Below are 16802 nucleotides of genomic sequence, written 5' to 3'. Positions count from 1 at the left end.
GCCAGTGCCAGTGCCCAGCTATTTCCTCAGCCCAAATACAAGCACTTCTAGTATTTAGTTAAATGGATACAGTGCTTTTTCCCCTTACTCCCTCAACTTGAATTATAGAAATGACTGCCCAGGTGCCACCAGAAGGCTCTGCCAGTTAAAGCTCTTCTCAGTGAGGAGCCATTTCTCAAGCTCTCCATGGCAGCATCCCAACACCCCAAATTGTGTTTCTCTCCATGCTGACTGGTGTGTGTGACAGGAGAATGGGCCCCTGAATCCACTTCCATCAGGGACACCCTCAACCAAGAAACACCCTTACTCTACTCTTCCCTTCTCCTTTAAGACCTTCTGGTTCCATCCAACCCACTATGCCGGGGGCTTGCAGGCAATCCCATCCATCCTCTGCCAGGCCCAGAGATGTGCATTTTTCTCTAGAGGACCAGCCCTGAGGGGAACTCCAGGGAGAGTCTGAGGCTGCAAGTTACCACTCTGGAAGCCAAAGCCAAGGCCAACTCAGCACCTTAGATCTTCGCCTCATGGGTGATAGGACCAAAGTGGTTTCGTGTGTGATGCGTGCAGCAGTTGTGATCTCCTACCCGGACTTTTCAGCCATTGGTTAGCAAAAGTTAACTTTTACAAGTGTCTGATTCTTAGTTTCTCTATGCTCTTTATTATGTTCAGATTTTAAATCAAATAGGGTAGAAAGATCTAGGCACCACATTTGTTTGCTAGAGCTACCATAACAAAATACCACTGACTGGGTGGTTTCAACAACAGATATTTATTTTCTCAGTTTTGGAGGCCAGAAGTCCAAGATCAAGATGTCAGCAGGTTTCATTTCTCCTGAGACGTCTCTTCTTGGCTTGAAGATGGCTGCCTTCTTGCTGTGTGCATGCATCCCTGGTGTTTTTGTGCATCCCGATTTCCTCTTCGTATAAGGACACCAGTTTGCACAGCAGATTGGATCGGGGCCCGCCCAGATGACCTTATTTAATTACCTTTGTTCTGGGTCCCATCTCCAAATACAGTCACATTCTACAGTACTAGAAGTTAGGGCTTCAACATACGAAATTGGAGGGCACAAAATTCTGTCCATAAGAGAAACAATCACATGCTTCTGGTAGCATCCAAGGGTTTACCAAGCTTTACCTCAAAAGAAATGAAGTGCATTAAGCCTTGTTCTTAATTCTCTGTTGATGCATTATATTTTTCATAACAGTGACATTTAATGAATATTGCAAAGATAAAAAGAAAAAGAAATTGTAGGCACAAATCAATTCCTAATAAATCTCTTAAGGATCTTTGAAATTCAGCCACTGAAAGCAAAGTTTCTTCCTCTGGTTTAAAGCAAAACAAACCAAAGAAAAAAGAGTGGTTTTTATCTCTGAGTTTTGGGGAGGTGGGGTAGATTCTTATTATAGTTGTTTTGTCCTAACAATGTTTTCTGTAAGAACTTTCTTGATTGCTAAATCTTGACTGTTTTTTGTTCTTTATCTTCATTGCGTTCTTACAACGAGCATTGCCCCTGTCCAGGTCTCTCCAGAACATTTGTACAGTCTGGTATAAAGAAATAAGCTCCAGTCTTGTTTCACAGGTAACAGTCTGCTCTCAAGTCGAAAGAGGCAGATAAGAAGAAAAAGCATATGTGATGCTTTCCTGTTTGACAAGCTTTCCATGAGACAGCACTCCAGGTTTGTTTCTTTGTGTATTTCTCCCTCTAATAAATGTGATGGGCAGTTTGGAGTATGGACATCATGAGTAAATAGGAAAATTACTGCTCCAGACCTTAATTAATCACACAAAAGCCATCCCAGAAGTCTGTCTCCCATGCTCAGATGCCTGATGCTCCAACAGCTGCTCACAGGGAGACAATTCCCTGAGGTGTCTCTGGCCCTGGCTGCATTCAAGCCAGGCTCAGTGAAGGATTCTAGAGGCCAACAGACCCAACTGCCAGGCAGGCTGCCACCTGGCAGGGCTGCCCCCTGTGGGGGCCTCTGAGACATAAAGAAGTTTTTGTTTCCTATGAACGAGACGTGAACTACAATCTATGGTGCCCTCTGTGACTAAAACCCACCAAGTGTGATTTCTGAAATTCAGGTAAACAGAAGGGAATTTGGGTCAAATATGGTAAGTAGACCACACACATGTATCTCTTCTCCCATCCAAAACCTGGATAAAATGACAGTGAAAGAATTAAAAAGATGTAAACCCATAGGTCAAAGAGAACTGGAGAGGCAACAGTGAATGAATGACGACTGTCAACACATTTGTGGGGGGTGGGCAGGGATAGAAAGTAATGGAGAAATGGCAGTTAGCTTAGCAGAGGGGAAGAAACTATAAGCTACCAAGGTGCAGAACCCTGGAGAGGTTGGGCACATGGACACTGCAGGTCCTCCATAGCTGGGGGTGAGGCATGGGTCTGGAACAGAGGTTCTGACTGAAAGTCTGCATGCACAGTATGTATGTCTCTTCCTCCACCAAACACCAGCCCTGCTCACCAGCCCCCACCAACCCATCCCTGCTCCATCTCTTCCAGGAAGCCAAGAAGGTATTCTTTAGAGAACTTGAACCAGAGAATCCCAGACTCAGATAACAACAGGCATAGAGGATGGGGAACCAGGTGCTAGACTGAAAGAAAAGCACTTAGGTGAAAATCTGGTTTTCCAAGCACCCTTCCTGCCTCTGCTCACGGAACATGAATGTCTGGATATATACCGCCCAAGCAGAAGCATAAAGGAAAATTCTCCAAAGAAATTCACTGGCTCTGGAGAAAATCTCCACAGAGACTCCCATCTAAAAATGTTCTTCATCAACTCAGCCAGCTCACCTCCTGACAATACTTACCGAGGGACAAACCACTCCCAAGCACACAGTTTCCTAATGGCTCCTTATTGCATCAGTTGTTAATCATAAATGAAGATTCGAAGATCACCAGACATTTGAAGATGTTCTCAAAGATGCAAAAAGAGAACTAAGCAAATAAATATAGTTTTTAAGGGACTAAGAAGACATCGAGGCAGCAGAGGAAACAAAAGTAAAACCAAAAGACAAAAAAATGAACCTACAGTAATTATCATCAGAGAGTTCTGAAAAAACATTGCCTTCACAAAACAAGATAGGATGCAATAAAAAGGAATCATCAGAGTGCAAAAGAAGAGTTTGTGAAATTAAAGATATAATAACCAAAATAGAAAACATTCAGTAGGACACTTGGAAGATAAGGTTGAGTGACTGTTCTCAAAAAGCCAAAAAAAAAAAAAAAAAAAAAGGGACTAGGGGGAGAAAAGGAAATTAGAGAACCAGTCTAATGTGTCCAACATCAGGAATTCCAGAAAGAGAAACTTAAAATAATAAAGAGGTGGAAATGATCTCACAACTGGAAGATATGTTTCTAGAGAGTGTCCAACACCATGCATTGAAAAACAAAAGCAAAAACCCAGCAAGACAAATACCATGAAACTTCAGAATACCAGGTATAGGAAAGATCATAAGTCTGCAGAGAGAAAGCCTATCACAAAGGATAGGAAACAAAAATGCCATTGGTGCCTATCACAAGGAACACTGAGGCCAAATGACAATATAGCAATGCCTTGCATATTCTGAGGTAAAAACAATTCTCAGTCTATGTCTACAGCAAGCCAAGCTCTTCATAACATATCAGGGTGGAATAAAAAAATGTTCAGAAAAACAAAAACTAAAAACAACACACCTCCCACACACCCTCTCTCAAGGTGTCTGTGCTTAACTCGTGTTAACTGGAATTAGTGCTTCACCAAAACTGGTTTTTAGTTATCATGGCAAAACGAAATGGGAATCTAGGAAAGGAGAGAAGAGAAAATCAATCCCAGCAAGATATAGAAAATGAGTCATACGACAAGTATGCGATGAGCCTGAAAAGCAACCAATGTAGAGTGCAAGGGGTTTGGAGAACTTTGGGAGAAAAATCTCCAAGTGGGGGGTAGGGACAAGTGGGAGAATTCTAGATTATTTGATACACCTAACTTGTGGGAAACTGCATGAGAAGCATTTTACACCTCTGTCAGAGGACTTGAAAAAAAAGCGGTGATAGGTTCATAGAACACTAAGCGAATGGAGGGAAAAGACTATCCATTTTGGGGAGGGGGAAGTGGGAGGGAGATGTACAATAAACTAAAGGTAAATGCAGTAAATAAATAACCCCTTTATCTGTGGTTTCACTTTCCAGAGTTTCAGTCCCCCAGGGCCAAACACAGTTCAGAACAGATGATCCCCCTTCTGACAAGTGGTCAGAAGGTCAGTAGTAGCCTAACACTACATCACAATGCCTACGTGGTTCACCTCACTTAATCTCATCATGTAGGCATCTTATCGGTTCACATTATCACAAGAAGAAGGGTAAACAGAGTACAATAAGATATTTTTAGAGAGAGAGAGACCATATTTACATAACTTTTATTACAGTATATTGTTATAATATTGTATAGTGTTATATTTTATTATTAGCTATTGCTGTTAGTCTCTTACCTTGCCTAATTCATAAACTAAACTTTATCATAGGTATGTGTGTACAGGAAAAAATATTGTACCCATAGATGGGTACTATCTGTAGTTTCACACATCCAGTCTTGAAATGTAACCCCCACGGATAAAGGAGGTCTACTCTGTAGCACTTATTGTTCAATAGCAAACAATATTTACGTAGCCACAATAAGGTAAGCTCCGGACAGGAATCAAATGAACATGGTATCAATATGCTGAGAGGAAGTGGGGGGGATTAGAGAAAAGCTCCACTATCATCATATGAAACAAAAAGATGATGTCTAAAATAGGTAAATCAAGAATTAACATATTAGCAGATTGTTCACAAATACGAGTGTACATTTTTAAAAAAGCTAAAAGACCTAGAAGTGGTTGCCAATGGATACAGAGAGAATAGGGCCTGGGGAGAATTCGAGATGGGTGCTGCTCGGTTGATTCTGTCTTTTGATCACATTTTTTTTTAAATTATGCTCATACAGAATACTTTAACAAATATAAAAAAATAATACTAAGTAGATGAATATATAGGAATAAGTAGATAGAAGAGACAGGAGAGGAGAATAAATAGTGAGGTAAGACAGTTTGAATAAATAACTGGAAAGGCTTATGTTGAAGCTAGAAGCCATGAGGAGAAACCCAGGCTGAGCCAGTACGGGTGCCCTTTTGCCAGAAATGGAAGAGCAGCATTGGGCAATCAGGGAAGAAAGAATCGCATTTTAGATTATGTAGGAACGATTCTGGCTTGGACTGAGAGAAAAAGAACATTGGAGCTATGGATAACGCACTGTCTTCTGGAGAGTCTGCAACAAAAAGAACCTGAGGTCACCATGAGCCCCCTCCGCATCACCCAAGAGGGTACGATCCACATCAGACCCCAGGTATTGATACTCCCTGGGGTTACGCAGGTATGTACACCAGCCCTGTCGGTAGACACACAAATTTACAAAGTAGGTTTTACACCTTCAACTGTACCTCAACTCTTTCCCATTGTATTTGGTCCTTGTAATGATCTACCTGAGCATAACTGTATCTGATAACTCTTCAGACTGTCAATGGTGACGCTATGTTGCCCCTAAGAATGATATTGGTGCCTTAGTCTTGAGAAGGTATACCTCTTAGAGAGATCATAAACTACAAGCCCCCAAGGAGAAATTAAGTCTTCAAGTAGTAGCAGAGGTGTCTCCAAAGCAAAGACCCGGGCTTGGTGTGGCACCTCACTGTGGGAGGCCAGACCCCGGTGCCAGGCTGAAACCGGGTCGAGCAACGGCTCCCTGTTGACTCAGCCAACCCGGTGGTTCCCCCTCCCATTCCCCCACTTGCAAGGGCATATGAAAGCCTTGTCAAGGCTGAGAAAGTTAATTCCTGAAGCCTGTGGTCTGTGGGTGTTGGCAGTAATGTTACCCCCCTTTTTCTAGAAAAAGAAATAGAAACAAACATGGGAACTGTGTTTTGCTAGCAATCTATCAACAAGGTCTTGCTGTGACCCGTTTAGAAAGTTCACAAGGTACACAGAACTAAATGTTTTGGCTGGCAGTGATCATGTGAAACCTGTTTATTCTTAGAATGACCTGATCCATAAGAGTCTTATATTATAAAAGATTGTGTACAGCAACAATAAAGCCGTCACTTGGGCCATCAGCCCAGGGGACCCTCCTGTTCCCAAACTGACTTCTCTTCTTTTTTTTTTTCTTACATTCCCCTACCCTCAGGACCCTGATCTCGGTGTTTGTTGCAATGGTCGCAACACCTCGCAGCCGTTCCCTGATCAGTGTAAGAGATCTCAGGTAGATCACTTACCCTGGCTGGGCATGAAGACCTTTCTTGAGATTGAGGAACTGGGCTAAATACACTCTCTGGCCCACTCCAGCTCTGATAGCTTAGCTGTATCTAAATTAAACTCTGCTGGAGGAGCTCAGCTGCCTTGTGGACAGAAATCTTCTAACATGGACACCCAGGTTGGTTCCCCCATAGGTCGGATGCCACTTTACAACATTTCAGGTTCTACTCAAAAGGCTTCCTCTTCATGCCACAGAGGGTCAGCTACTAAGTTTTCCAAATGTGCCTTGAATCATGCCCAATCAACTATCCTTTTTTACATGACTTTTCTTCTGATTTTAATAAATCCATAATGAAGAGCAAGTCATGAACTTCTACTAGTCACTTCTGGAATAGGCGTTTCCATGGCTAAGGCTGTTGTGTGGCATCCCTTGAAGCATCCCTGCTTGTCCCCTTTGAGTTGGATGGGAGATAAAGAGATTTTTATCAGCCCGGGATTAGTATATAAGACAATATTCCATACAGTTGCTAAACATTCTAGGTTGTGAAAAACAAACCACATAGACTTTTTAAGTTGCCCTTAACCTCTGGCTCCAGTCCTTTCTGTGCCACGTATTCTTGGCTGAGTTCGTACAAGCCTACTTGTTGAAAGCAGTTTCCCAGATGCCCAGCAGTGCTGCCATTTCCACTTTCCTGGTCCAGGGTAACCAAGACTTTCTGCAACCTGATTCCAGGTTTCCTTTGTAGCTTTTTTATGCTCTACACAAGATGGCTGCTCTCCGAACATATCATTTCTTGTCTTTACCCTTTTCCCCCAAATTCCAAACCTCTGGAATGCTTCTCCTTTACTCTATATTTGGAGGTTTTTGCACCTTTCCAAATACAATTCAGATCCCTCCTCCCACTCCCCGTACACTTGCCCCAAACCCCACTGGCTGAGATGCTGACTCTGCCCACTAGTTGCGGAAAACCTATCCCCTTTAGCGTTCCATGTTGCATACAAACCTCCATAGCTCTTCTTACATGATCTTGAACATTTCTTAATCTTTCCTCTATCTCTGCTAATCTTCTTACCAGGCTATAAATCCCTTAAAGGCAGAATATATATCTTAGACCTCGCTGTCCCTCCTGCAGGAGGAGGTACACCTCAATAAATGCTCCTTTATCTTATTATTATTGAATAAGAAGCATTTCAATAGGAGATATCCACCCTGGGTCTCGATGGATGTGAACATCACCCCTACTTTTCTTCAACTCTAAGATCATTTTTGCTCAACAGAGCCAGTCACCCACATTTGAAGACCTTTGCTGCCAGGATCCCAGAGCCCTAGGGTTAGCCTCGTCTTGCCAGACCCTGCCACCATACTCTATAGTCGGAGAGGCAGCATAAGCAGAGACAGGCACAGTGTGGTGGTAAACTGTGTGGGATCTGGAGTCGAGCTGCACTACGAAACTGTGATTTCACCTCCTTGAGCTTCTATTTCCTCCTGTGCAAGATTGGATAATATTAGTACCTACCTCCTAAGGTGTTCATAAGGATTAAATGACTTCATAACTGTAAACATTGCAAACTGTGAACATTGCCCAGCTTATAGTAAGCACTCAATAAATCTCAGTTAATATTATTATTACTTTTTTCTTTTAAGCTTGGGTCCAACTCTGCGTTTGACTATTAACTATCCTTTCCTTTAGTTTTCTCTCTTTTTTTTTTTTTTCTTTTGGTGGTGCTTATCCACTTCTGTGGCTCCTTGGCCTCCCCCATTTGCAAGCCCTATATGAAAGATTTGCCCCTTCAACATAATAAAAATACTTCTAATAACAAATGTGAGGCTTCTACAAGAAGGTACGGTACAAGTGTGACAGTTGAGTGAGATGAAGCATTTTTATGCGTGTGAGTGACTTCAAAGACTGGAAGATACTTTCTACTGTTTTTTTTAGAAATTCCATGCCTTCTACCATTATTTGTTTCTCAGGGCACTTGTTAACATTGGATCTAACGCATGAGTCCCCATGTTTCAGCAAATGTATCTTGTCAACTTCCCCTCCCTCCATGGTGTGAGATGGACAGGCTGTTTCTGAAAGAACCTGTCCCTTGACCATTGTAAGGGTTGAGATTTATACAGTGAGTAACCTTTTTCTCCCGGGGTTGAGATTTACATATTGAACGATTTCCCCACCCCCACCCCACCCCACCCCCACCCCACGCCCACCCCCGGGGTGGGGTGTGGGCTGTGAGCTGCCCGGCATGCTTTGAACTCAATCAGGGAAGGGGAAAGGCTGCTGGAGCTCTGTCACCAGGAGCCACTTTCACCTTGACTTTCACAGTTACTGTCAGTATAAGAGGAGAGAAATGACACAAGAAAATAGCCATGTACTTAAAAGTCACAGTATTCATCCAGGAGTCTTATGAACTATTTGCTACCGTAATGATCACCCAGTTTTCTGCTCAGTTGTCTGGGAAAGAAACTTACATCTGGGATATTGGGAGAGGAAGGGAGAGACAGACAGAGGGAGACACAGAGAGTGACAGAGAGAGAAAGAGAGAGAGAGAAAGGATTTGAAGAACTCCAGGAGAAATAAAACAGTATGAGCCCTCAGAGGCATCCTACGTCAGTGACAAGCCATGCAGCAGCCATTGTGTGGAAGGGTTTTGATGGCTTCATTCTCGAGCCACACAGCAGACCCAGAGCCGTGGGTCTGGGTGCACAGCAGCTGTGCTCTGCCTCTACCTGCTGTAACCGAGAAGATCCGTCCTTAAGGTGCCCGTGAGGCCACATTTTCATGAACTGCCTGAGCAATTGATAAGTCGTCAGTTGGGAAGTAGAGACATTCACAGGTTCAGACCTGAAGCTTGGTCCTTAAAATGAATTGGAAGCATCTGGCTGTTTTGCTGTCGGTAGGTAATGATGCAGCCGCCTCACACACCCAGATGTGATTCTACATTTCTGCAGCTGTTCTGGTGGGAGTTTCAACACCCAAAACATCTGCTGCTGGGACTCTGCGGCACAATTCTCACTCCATCTCTCTGGGTTCTTATTCTTTTCCTAGAAAATGTACTTTCTTTCCACTCGGTATTTTCCTACTTTCCAAAGGTGTTATTCCCAGCAAGGGGATACCCACCGAATTCTATGTAATGTGGAAGAGAAATCCGTATCATCTTCAAAATTCAGAGCCAAACTGAGGGGGTGTGACGCTAATTCATTTTATGAGGTTTGATGAGATAGAACATTACAGCCAGGCAAAAAATTTCATACTTTATGGCACACGTAGAAGAAACGGTTATAATGAAGTCACTTCTGTATGTTAAACACAATTGACAGGGGAACGCCTCTAAAGTCCAAAATGTTTATCTCCGGGATATTTGTCAACATCATCAAATTGCACACATAAAGCACTCTCAGTACTGCCTATTTAGTAGAAAAAAAAGACCCTTCTCAAGCCTGATGCCTCAAACGTTTTAGGTGATATTACAAACTGACATACTAGTTTTGAAGAGCAACAGGAAATATTGAGTCACAAGATATTCATGCACTTTGACCCAGTAATTTCTGGGAATTTATCCTAAAGAAATTATCTTATATGTGGAAAAGTCTTACTATAAAGATGCTTATCACAGGACTTACTATGATGAAAACATGGATTTGATCTATTGCCCCCAAATATGGAAATAGTTAAATAAATATGGTGTCTCTATTTCTATAGGATACCTGGAAAATCAAAACGGGAGACTGACAAATGTTCAGTGGCCCAGTCAGCAATTAAAAAGATATTTACCGAAGTAATAATACTGAAATGCTTCTGACATACATTCAGTGGAAAAGCAAAATACAAAGTTGTTTGTGTTTGTGCTTAGAATCCTATCAAAACTTAGCACTTAAAAATGACCCAAAGTAATTGCTCCAAAACAACAATAGCTATTGTGCTTAAGTGGGAGAATTATGGGCAATCTTTTTCTTTTCTCTATTTTCCAAATTATTTAGGAAGGGGTTATATTACTTGAGTCAACAAAAAGACCAAGAAAAAGGCATCCCTACATTGTGACCAAGACATGAAATCTGCCAAGGTAAGTAAAGTTGAAGAAAAGCAACAGCAAGGAGCCTGAGGCATATCTTGAAAAGAAATCTGGACTAGTGGACTTCAGAGGGAGACCTATTTCTCTGTCACAATCTCAGTTTTTGGCCAATTTTCTCCAGAGTGTTAAGGAATCCAAAGTGAAACTAACCCAACATTCTGACTGCCACCTGACAAGGGTTGGAAATGCAGTGACAGACTATGAGAAAGCCAATCCTGCATCATATGAAAGTTCGTGAATAAGCACAAACGGAGAGACTCATTTCTCTTCATTTCAGGGAAAAACTTGGAACAAGACTCCTCTCCAAGTTCCACCAGGTAACTTTTCCAAGCCCGTGAAACTTGGGAAGGGTGACTATAGCACTTCTGTCTCTCCACACCCACGTCTTTGCCAACCTCATATTAAGCCTGAAGGAGAAAACAGATCCAACTAACATTACTTGGGACCTACTCTTTTTTTTCCGCTCATATTTTAAAATAGTACATTGATTTTTTAATATCCCAAAATAAATTGCTATTTCTTAGCCTTTTGGGGGACAGCTTTAATTTAGGAGGGAGAAGGGATGATTGAGTGATAATAAACTGATTAGTCTCAGGATTTCTCAGGGAAATGCTGACCCAGCATCATGGCCCTCACACACGCCATTATAATTCTTTGATTTCCTGTCACGGCAGACAGTTCAAAAATGGAAAGTAAATAGGAGACATGGAAAATCAATGTGAGGTGCTGAATTGTTCCAGCTGCTGAGGTCTGTTAATTACATCATATTTTTATGGAGACGTTCAGCTCAGACTCGCCAAGTGCCCACATCTGGAGGCTGTTGTGTGCCATCCTGTTGGGGCAGCTCTTCTCCCCCAGCATCTTGGTTAACTGCAAAAGGACAAGCTACCCCAGGAAAGCCTGCTTGTACAGACCAACTCTCTGAGGCAGAATCTGGAGATCGTAGTGTCTTCTGTTACCATAGAGATAAGAGGGGTTGGGAGCTGGAGAGGGGCCACTGGAGTGGCAGGAAGCGGGTTAGTCAGTATGCACAGTGTGAACCCAAGGAAAATGAAAGTCTGTTCTACTTGGATAGACAGGCCTTGGTGGGCTAAGTGGGAGAGAGCTGAGAAGAGTTGAGAGACCACAGGGAGCAAGCAGAGAGAAACAAGGCTGGGGAGCGAAACGCAGGGCTTAACGCTGTGTGAAGAGCCAACCCACTGGGGAGCCACAGTGGATTTCCAAGACAAAGTCCTTCGAGCACCTCCTCTCTTGCCAGGGCAGTAAAAGCAAGCTCACAGCACGAGCATGAACTTCATGAATCGTTTCAATAAAGGTCCTTCCACACTTCCTTATAATTTGGACCCTTCCAGAGTCCCTTCTGGTTTCCCTTCCACCTCACCATCCTCTATTCTTTCTTTTTTTCTTCTCTCACATCTTTCCAGAAGATTCTGAGCCCCTTCTTTTTTTTCATCTTTATGCATGGTAGGACTGGCTTCTTCATCCAGACAACTCTAACTCATCACAACCCATTCTCCTTCCCTCTTTTTGTTTTTCTCTCTACACCACCTCCTTCCCTCATTACCTTATTGCTATTTTTTCCTAATTGTACCTTCATACACAAATAGCTGGAGGTTAGCTGGATGAAAGGGAAATCCAGTGCTTATCACAGATGGTTTAAGATATTTCCTAGGGGCACCTGGGTGGCTCAGTCGGTTAAGCATCCAGCTTCAGCTCAGGTCATGATCTCACAGTTCCTGAGTTTGAGCCCCGCATCAGGCTCTGTGCTGACAGCTCAGATCCTGGAGCCTGCTTTGGATTCTGTGTCTCCCTCTCTCTCTGCCCCTCTCCTGCACTCTCTTTCTGTCTCTCAAAAATAAGTAAATGTTTAAAAAAAAATTTTTTTTTTAAAAAGACATTTCCTAAGTCCAGTCCCTGCTTCCCACCTCCCCACTCCCTGCCCCAACAGGTGAGACTGTCACAAGCAAAGTTTTGGCCCAGGCCTCTATTCTTTAGAGAGACCCCAAGGGTTCTACATATATTTTATTTATAACCCATTATTTAAATATGTATTTCAAATGTGTGACATCTATCTCATACTCTATCTGCCCCCACAAAAGTTGCACATTTTATTGTAAGTTAAATGTACATGTATGTACATGTAAATGTAATATAGCAAATGTGTATTGCATTACAATTTTTGTGTAAATTCAATGTAAAGTGTAAGTTTAAAAACTTACAGATTTTAATGACCTGAGCCGAAATCAAGAGTTGGATTCTCAACTGACTGAGCCACCCAGGCGCCCAGTTCTGGTTGTTTTTTGAGTGGCTTGTCTGTGAGAGGAATCTAAGCACACACTGAGCATCATCAGTGATCCAACTTGAAAATATAAATTTCCTGCTACTCCATGTATAAGAATCCAGATCGGTTTGGTTAAGCTCTCCCACTATTGCAAAGCCAACTGTAAACAAACTTATAAATTGCGAGTATTTATCTGATTCCAAAAAGCTGATCTAACACTTGGAACTGTTTTTGTAATTCCCCAATATCGAGTGCTTGCATTCATTCAAATGCTTTCATTTTTGTAATTTACTGAAATTTGAAATAAAACAAATGTGTACTAATAAACTGTCATTTAATTGGCTTTCTATATTAAGACTTCCATTTACATTTCATTTGAAAAGAAATGCTTTGCTACAAAAAAAAAAAGAAAGAAAGAAAAAAGTGGTGAGAGCCCCTGGCTTCACCCACTGCCCCCTCCTCCTGGCTCCACCAACGGTCCTTGCTTTTCCAGGCTATTCTCTGTTCCCTAGTCTCTTCCTTTCAGACTTGATCCTACAACTCTGTCCTGCTCTAACCTGGTAAATAGACTCACACTGAGGTGGTCTTAACCATGATTTAAGGGATTACTCCTGTGTAGGAGGGGAGGGAGGAGATCTGCATTGTACCCTAAACTGCTCAAGTCCCAGGGAACCAACATAAAGGAGCACATCATCCACAGTGAAATTCTAGGCACTTTTGAGAAGAGTCTGTCAGAAGCAACTCTTAGTTAATCTCTACCTTTCAGTGTCTCTCAGACCACCAACCCTTCAGTGTCTCTCAGACCACCATCAGAGAGAGACTTGCCTCAGAACCCCTTGCGAATGAAGCGCTTGTGGGAAAGGCAGGCTCCGGCGACCCACTCCCAACCATCTGGAGGTTAGGATCTGAAGCTGCCTTTTTAGCAAATAATTCTTCACTTTGAAGTTCAAGGGTCACCCCCATCAATCTTCCACGCACTGGTGCAGAAGGCATGAGTTGAGTGAGGATATGGGGTGCTGCCTGCCCGCCCTTTGCCTGGATTGAAAGATACAGACTTAAGAGGCAGCCCGGGGAGGCACCAGAGCAAAGAGAAGCATGCAAGCAAGACGACAAATGCAGAGAGAGAGAGAGAGAGAGAGAGAGTATAAAACCCAGGGAGCAATTTCGAACAGGACAAGAAAAAGAATTCCAATTTCCCTTTCTCCAGCTCCAAGTTCATCGGTCAGCGGTGGCACAGCGGAAGTCCACTGGGGACAGTGTGAACAATGGAGGGAGCCCAGCTCCTGGCACGTCCTGGAGGAAATGGTAGCATGAAAGTACAGTGCTGTGCAGGGCAGTAAATACAGACATGGCCCTGGGGACAGCTCTGTCCACCCATGCGGAAAGGGTTTCTGGGACGCACTTCCCCATCAACCCTTCTCCCAGGCTGGCCCAGAATTCCTGAAACCCCCGGCGGCCCAAGTACTTGACCAGAACCAGCACATCCCTGTCCTGGCACCTCCTGAGGCTGTCATTCGTACCTCCGTTCTTCCTTCATAAAAATCCACCGTGCACTCCAAAAGAGTAACTAGGACACTTCGTTTTTATTCCACATGCATCTCATTTGTCTTCAGTAGGTTCTTCCATAATCTCATCATTATTGCTATGGCCCTCGGAGGACAGCTGACTTGCATTAATCAGCCGAGCCCCTCATCGCTCACCAGATTCTTTACACTTTTACCATGCCCTGGGGCATCCTAACTTACTTGAAAAATTAATAAACCTCCCCCTCTTATCTTACCTTATTAATGTCTGTCTTTGTAACCCATTATCCCCGCATATCATCAGAGATCACTGGAGGGCGCAGTGGTCACCAGCTTGCTCCCCTCATTCTATCCTAAAGCCAGAACACCACCCCCTGAATGGCCAGGAAGAAAATGGCTTTCATGGGCCAGCAGGGTATTTGTTTACCAGCTCAATGGCACAGTGGATGGAAAGCAGAAGAATTCTTCGGCTGCAGCTCAAGGCCATTAAAGTCCATTAAGTTGTTCTCTCTTCCCCACCCCCTCTCCCCCTCTTTTGTGCACCCTAGTAAATCTGACTCATTAGCTTTAGATGTTTTGAAATACTGGTACATTAATCACTTGTGTTTGCACACTGTTTATGTGGGTTGTTGGTCATGGTCTGTAGTTATACTGGCTGTCTCCCTTGCTTACTTAAAGGTACAATCCAATTGAAAATAAAGATTTTTGCAGGTTTGCTCATTACACACAGTGTCGGCAGCTGGTGAGTGTCTTTTGCAATTCATCAGAGGCCTCCCAGACCACCTGCTCTCGGCATCCTGCAAACAGCTGGCTCTGGGTAAGTACCATAAGCTATTACCTTATACAATAAATAAATAAATAAATAAATAAATAAATAAATAAATAAATAAATAAATGGATGGATGGATGGATGGATGGATGGATGGATGGATAGGCAAATAAATAAATACATTCAATTGCCAGCCTTGAAGCATTGCTTCTTGAAGGGAAAAGTCCATTCTGAAAAGGGAAAAATACCTCTGGCCCACACCTTCTTGGTGTCATTTAAATGAAAAAAGGGGGAGGGAGGTGATGACCCCAAAACTTCCAGTGGAAATATTTTGTCATTTGAGGACCAAGGCGGTCAAGAAAAGGACTCTACAACAGGCTGGCTGGGTAGTTTGGTTTGGTACAAAGAATGAGAGGTAGGGGGTAGGGGGTGACTTGATTTTAATTACTGGGTTTTTCTTTTCTGAAAAAGTCATAGGGAGGCTTTGCGAAGCCTGAGCTAAGGCCTCCAGATGTCCCAGGAAGAAGAAATCAACCCCTGTTTCCAAGATTGCCACTACTTTTGATTTTTGTGACACTTTACCCCAGTCTTTGACCCTGAGAATGAACTGGGTGGCCATGCTCTACTCCTGTTCTGACCCTGCAGCCTGAGGAAAGCCTAGGGACAGCAGGAGCCCCATGGCCAGGCACTTGCAAGGAAGAAGGACAGGATGTGAGAATGGGTAACTCCTAGGCTGCGTGTAGCAGAGCTTAGCAAGACAGAAACAAGAAGATGGTTGGTGGCCTGGGGGGCGGGGGGAGGGGGAGACGGACATTCAGCAGGGTGTCATTTTGAGAGATTTCTAAGGCTATCATGGATAGCCTGCGACTTCCCTCAAGTCTACTTGGAAACTTTCTAACTTGGGGCTGGGTCTTGCAAACATCACCCAATACAGCTATGATCCCCCAAATCATTTACTCCAGTCTCCATGGGTCAGTCAAAATTTAGTTATGTCTTTTGACTTGTTCTTGCAAAACTGGAAAGGCATACTGACATACGACAGGCACCCATGTGACTCACTGTTTGTGTGTGTGTGGGGGGGTGTTAATTTTTTTTAATGTTTACTTTTTAATAAAGAGACAGAGTGCGAGCAGAGGAGAGACAGAAAGAGAAGGAGACACAGAATCTGAAGCAGGCTCCAGCCTCTGAACTATCAGCACAGAGCCTGACGTGGGGCTTGAACCCACAAACTTTAAGATCATGACCTGAACCAAAGTCAGATGCTTAACGACAGAGTCACCCAGGCACCCCTATTTGACTCACTGCTTACGAGCTTTGCCAATCAAATGCCTGAATGAAGCTGTTAGAAATCATTATTTTTATCTTATGGTACGCAAAATTCTAATAATTTAACTTTATTAGATTAGCTTTATTAGATTTATTAGCAGCTTTATATTTTTTGTTACCTTTTGTCAGCAAGAGTATTTATGGGTTGAATTAACACGAGGAACTGTTTTCCGTTTTACCAAGTTGAAAATGAAGGCGCATCTATATTCCTACGTTTTTTTACTTGAATCCCTCAAGAACTATGAAGGGAGTACCTGCTCTATGTGGTGGGGAAGCGAGAGTATCAGCATCAACCAGGGGGCTTGTCAGAGATGCAGACTCCCTGAATCAGAGTGTGGAGCTTAACATTTAAGATCCCCAAGTGACTTGTTTGCACATTAAAGTTGACAAGCTCTGCTCTCATATGCCCTTGATTCTTTCTGGTCAGAAGTATCTGATAGAGATGGCCACCAGCCATATCAATACTGAGGTGATCACAAGAATTTGAATAAGCAAATGTGAACCAAACAACTTCCTCACCTACGGGAGAGAGGACTTTTGAGTCCGAAG

General features: G+C 43.1%; 1 long non-coding RNA gene across 1 annotated transcript; it reads left to right on the top strand.

Moving 5' to 3' along the window:
* The first annotated feature begins 1957 nt into the window (after window positions 1-1957).
* LOC109276530 (uncharacterized) lies at window positions 1958-3132 on the top strand. Its single transcript, XR_002084712.2, has 2 exons — window positions 1958-2085; window positions 2525-3132. It is a non-coding gene; the product is annotated as an uncharacterized LOC109276530 (long non-coding RNA).
* The last annotated feature ends 13670 nt before the right edge of the window (window positions 3133-16802 follow it).

This window comes from Panthera pardus, unplaced genomic scaffold (assembly GCF_024362965.1).
Source record: "Panthera pardus isolate Hobbes unplaced genomic scaffold, ASM2436296v1 HiC_scaffold_15, whole genome shotgun sequence".
Taxonomy (NCBI): domain Eukaryota; kingdom Metazoa; phylum Chordata; class Mammalia; order Carnivora; family Felidae; genus Panthera; species Panthera pardus.
This window is presented reverse-complemented; position numbering and strand designations above follow the sequence as displayed.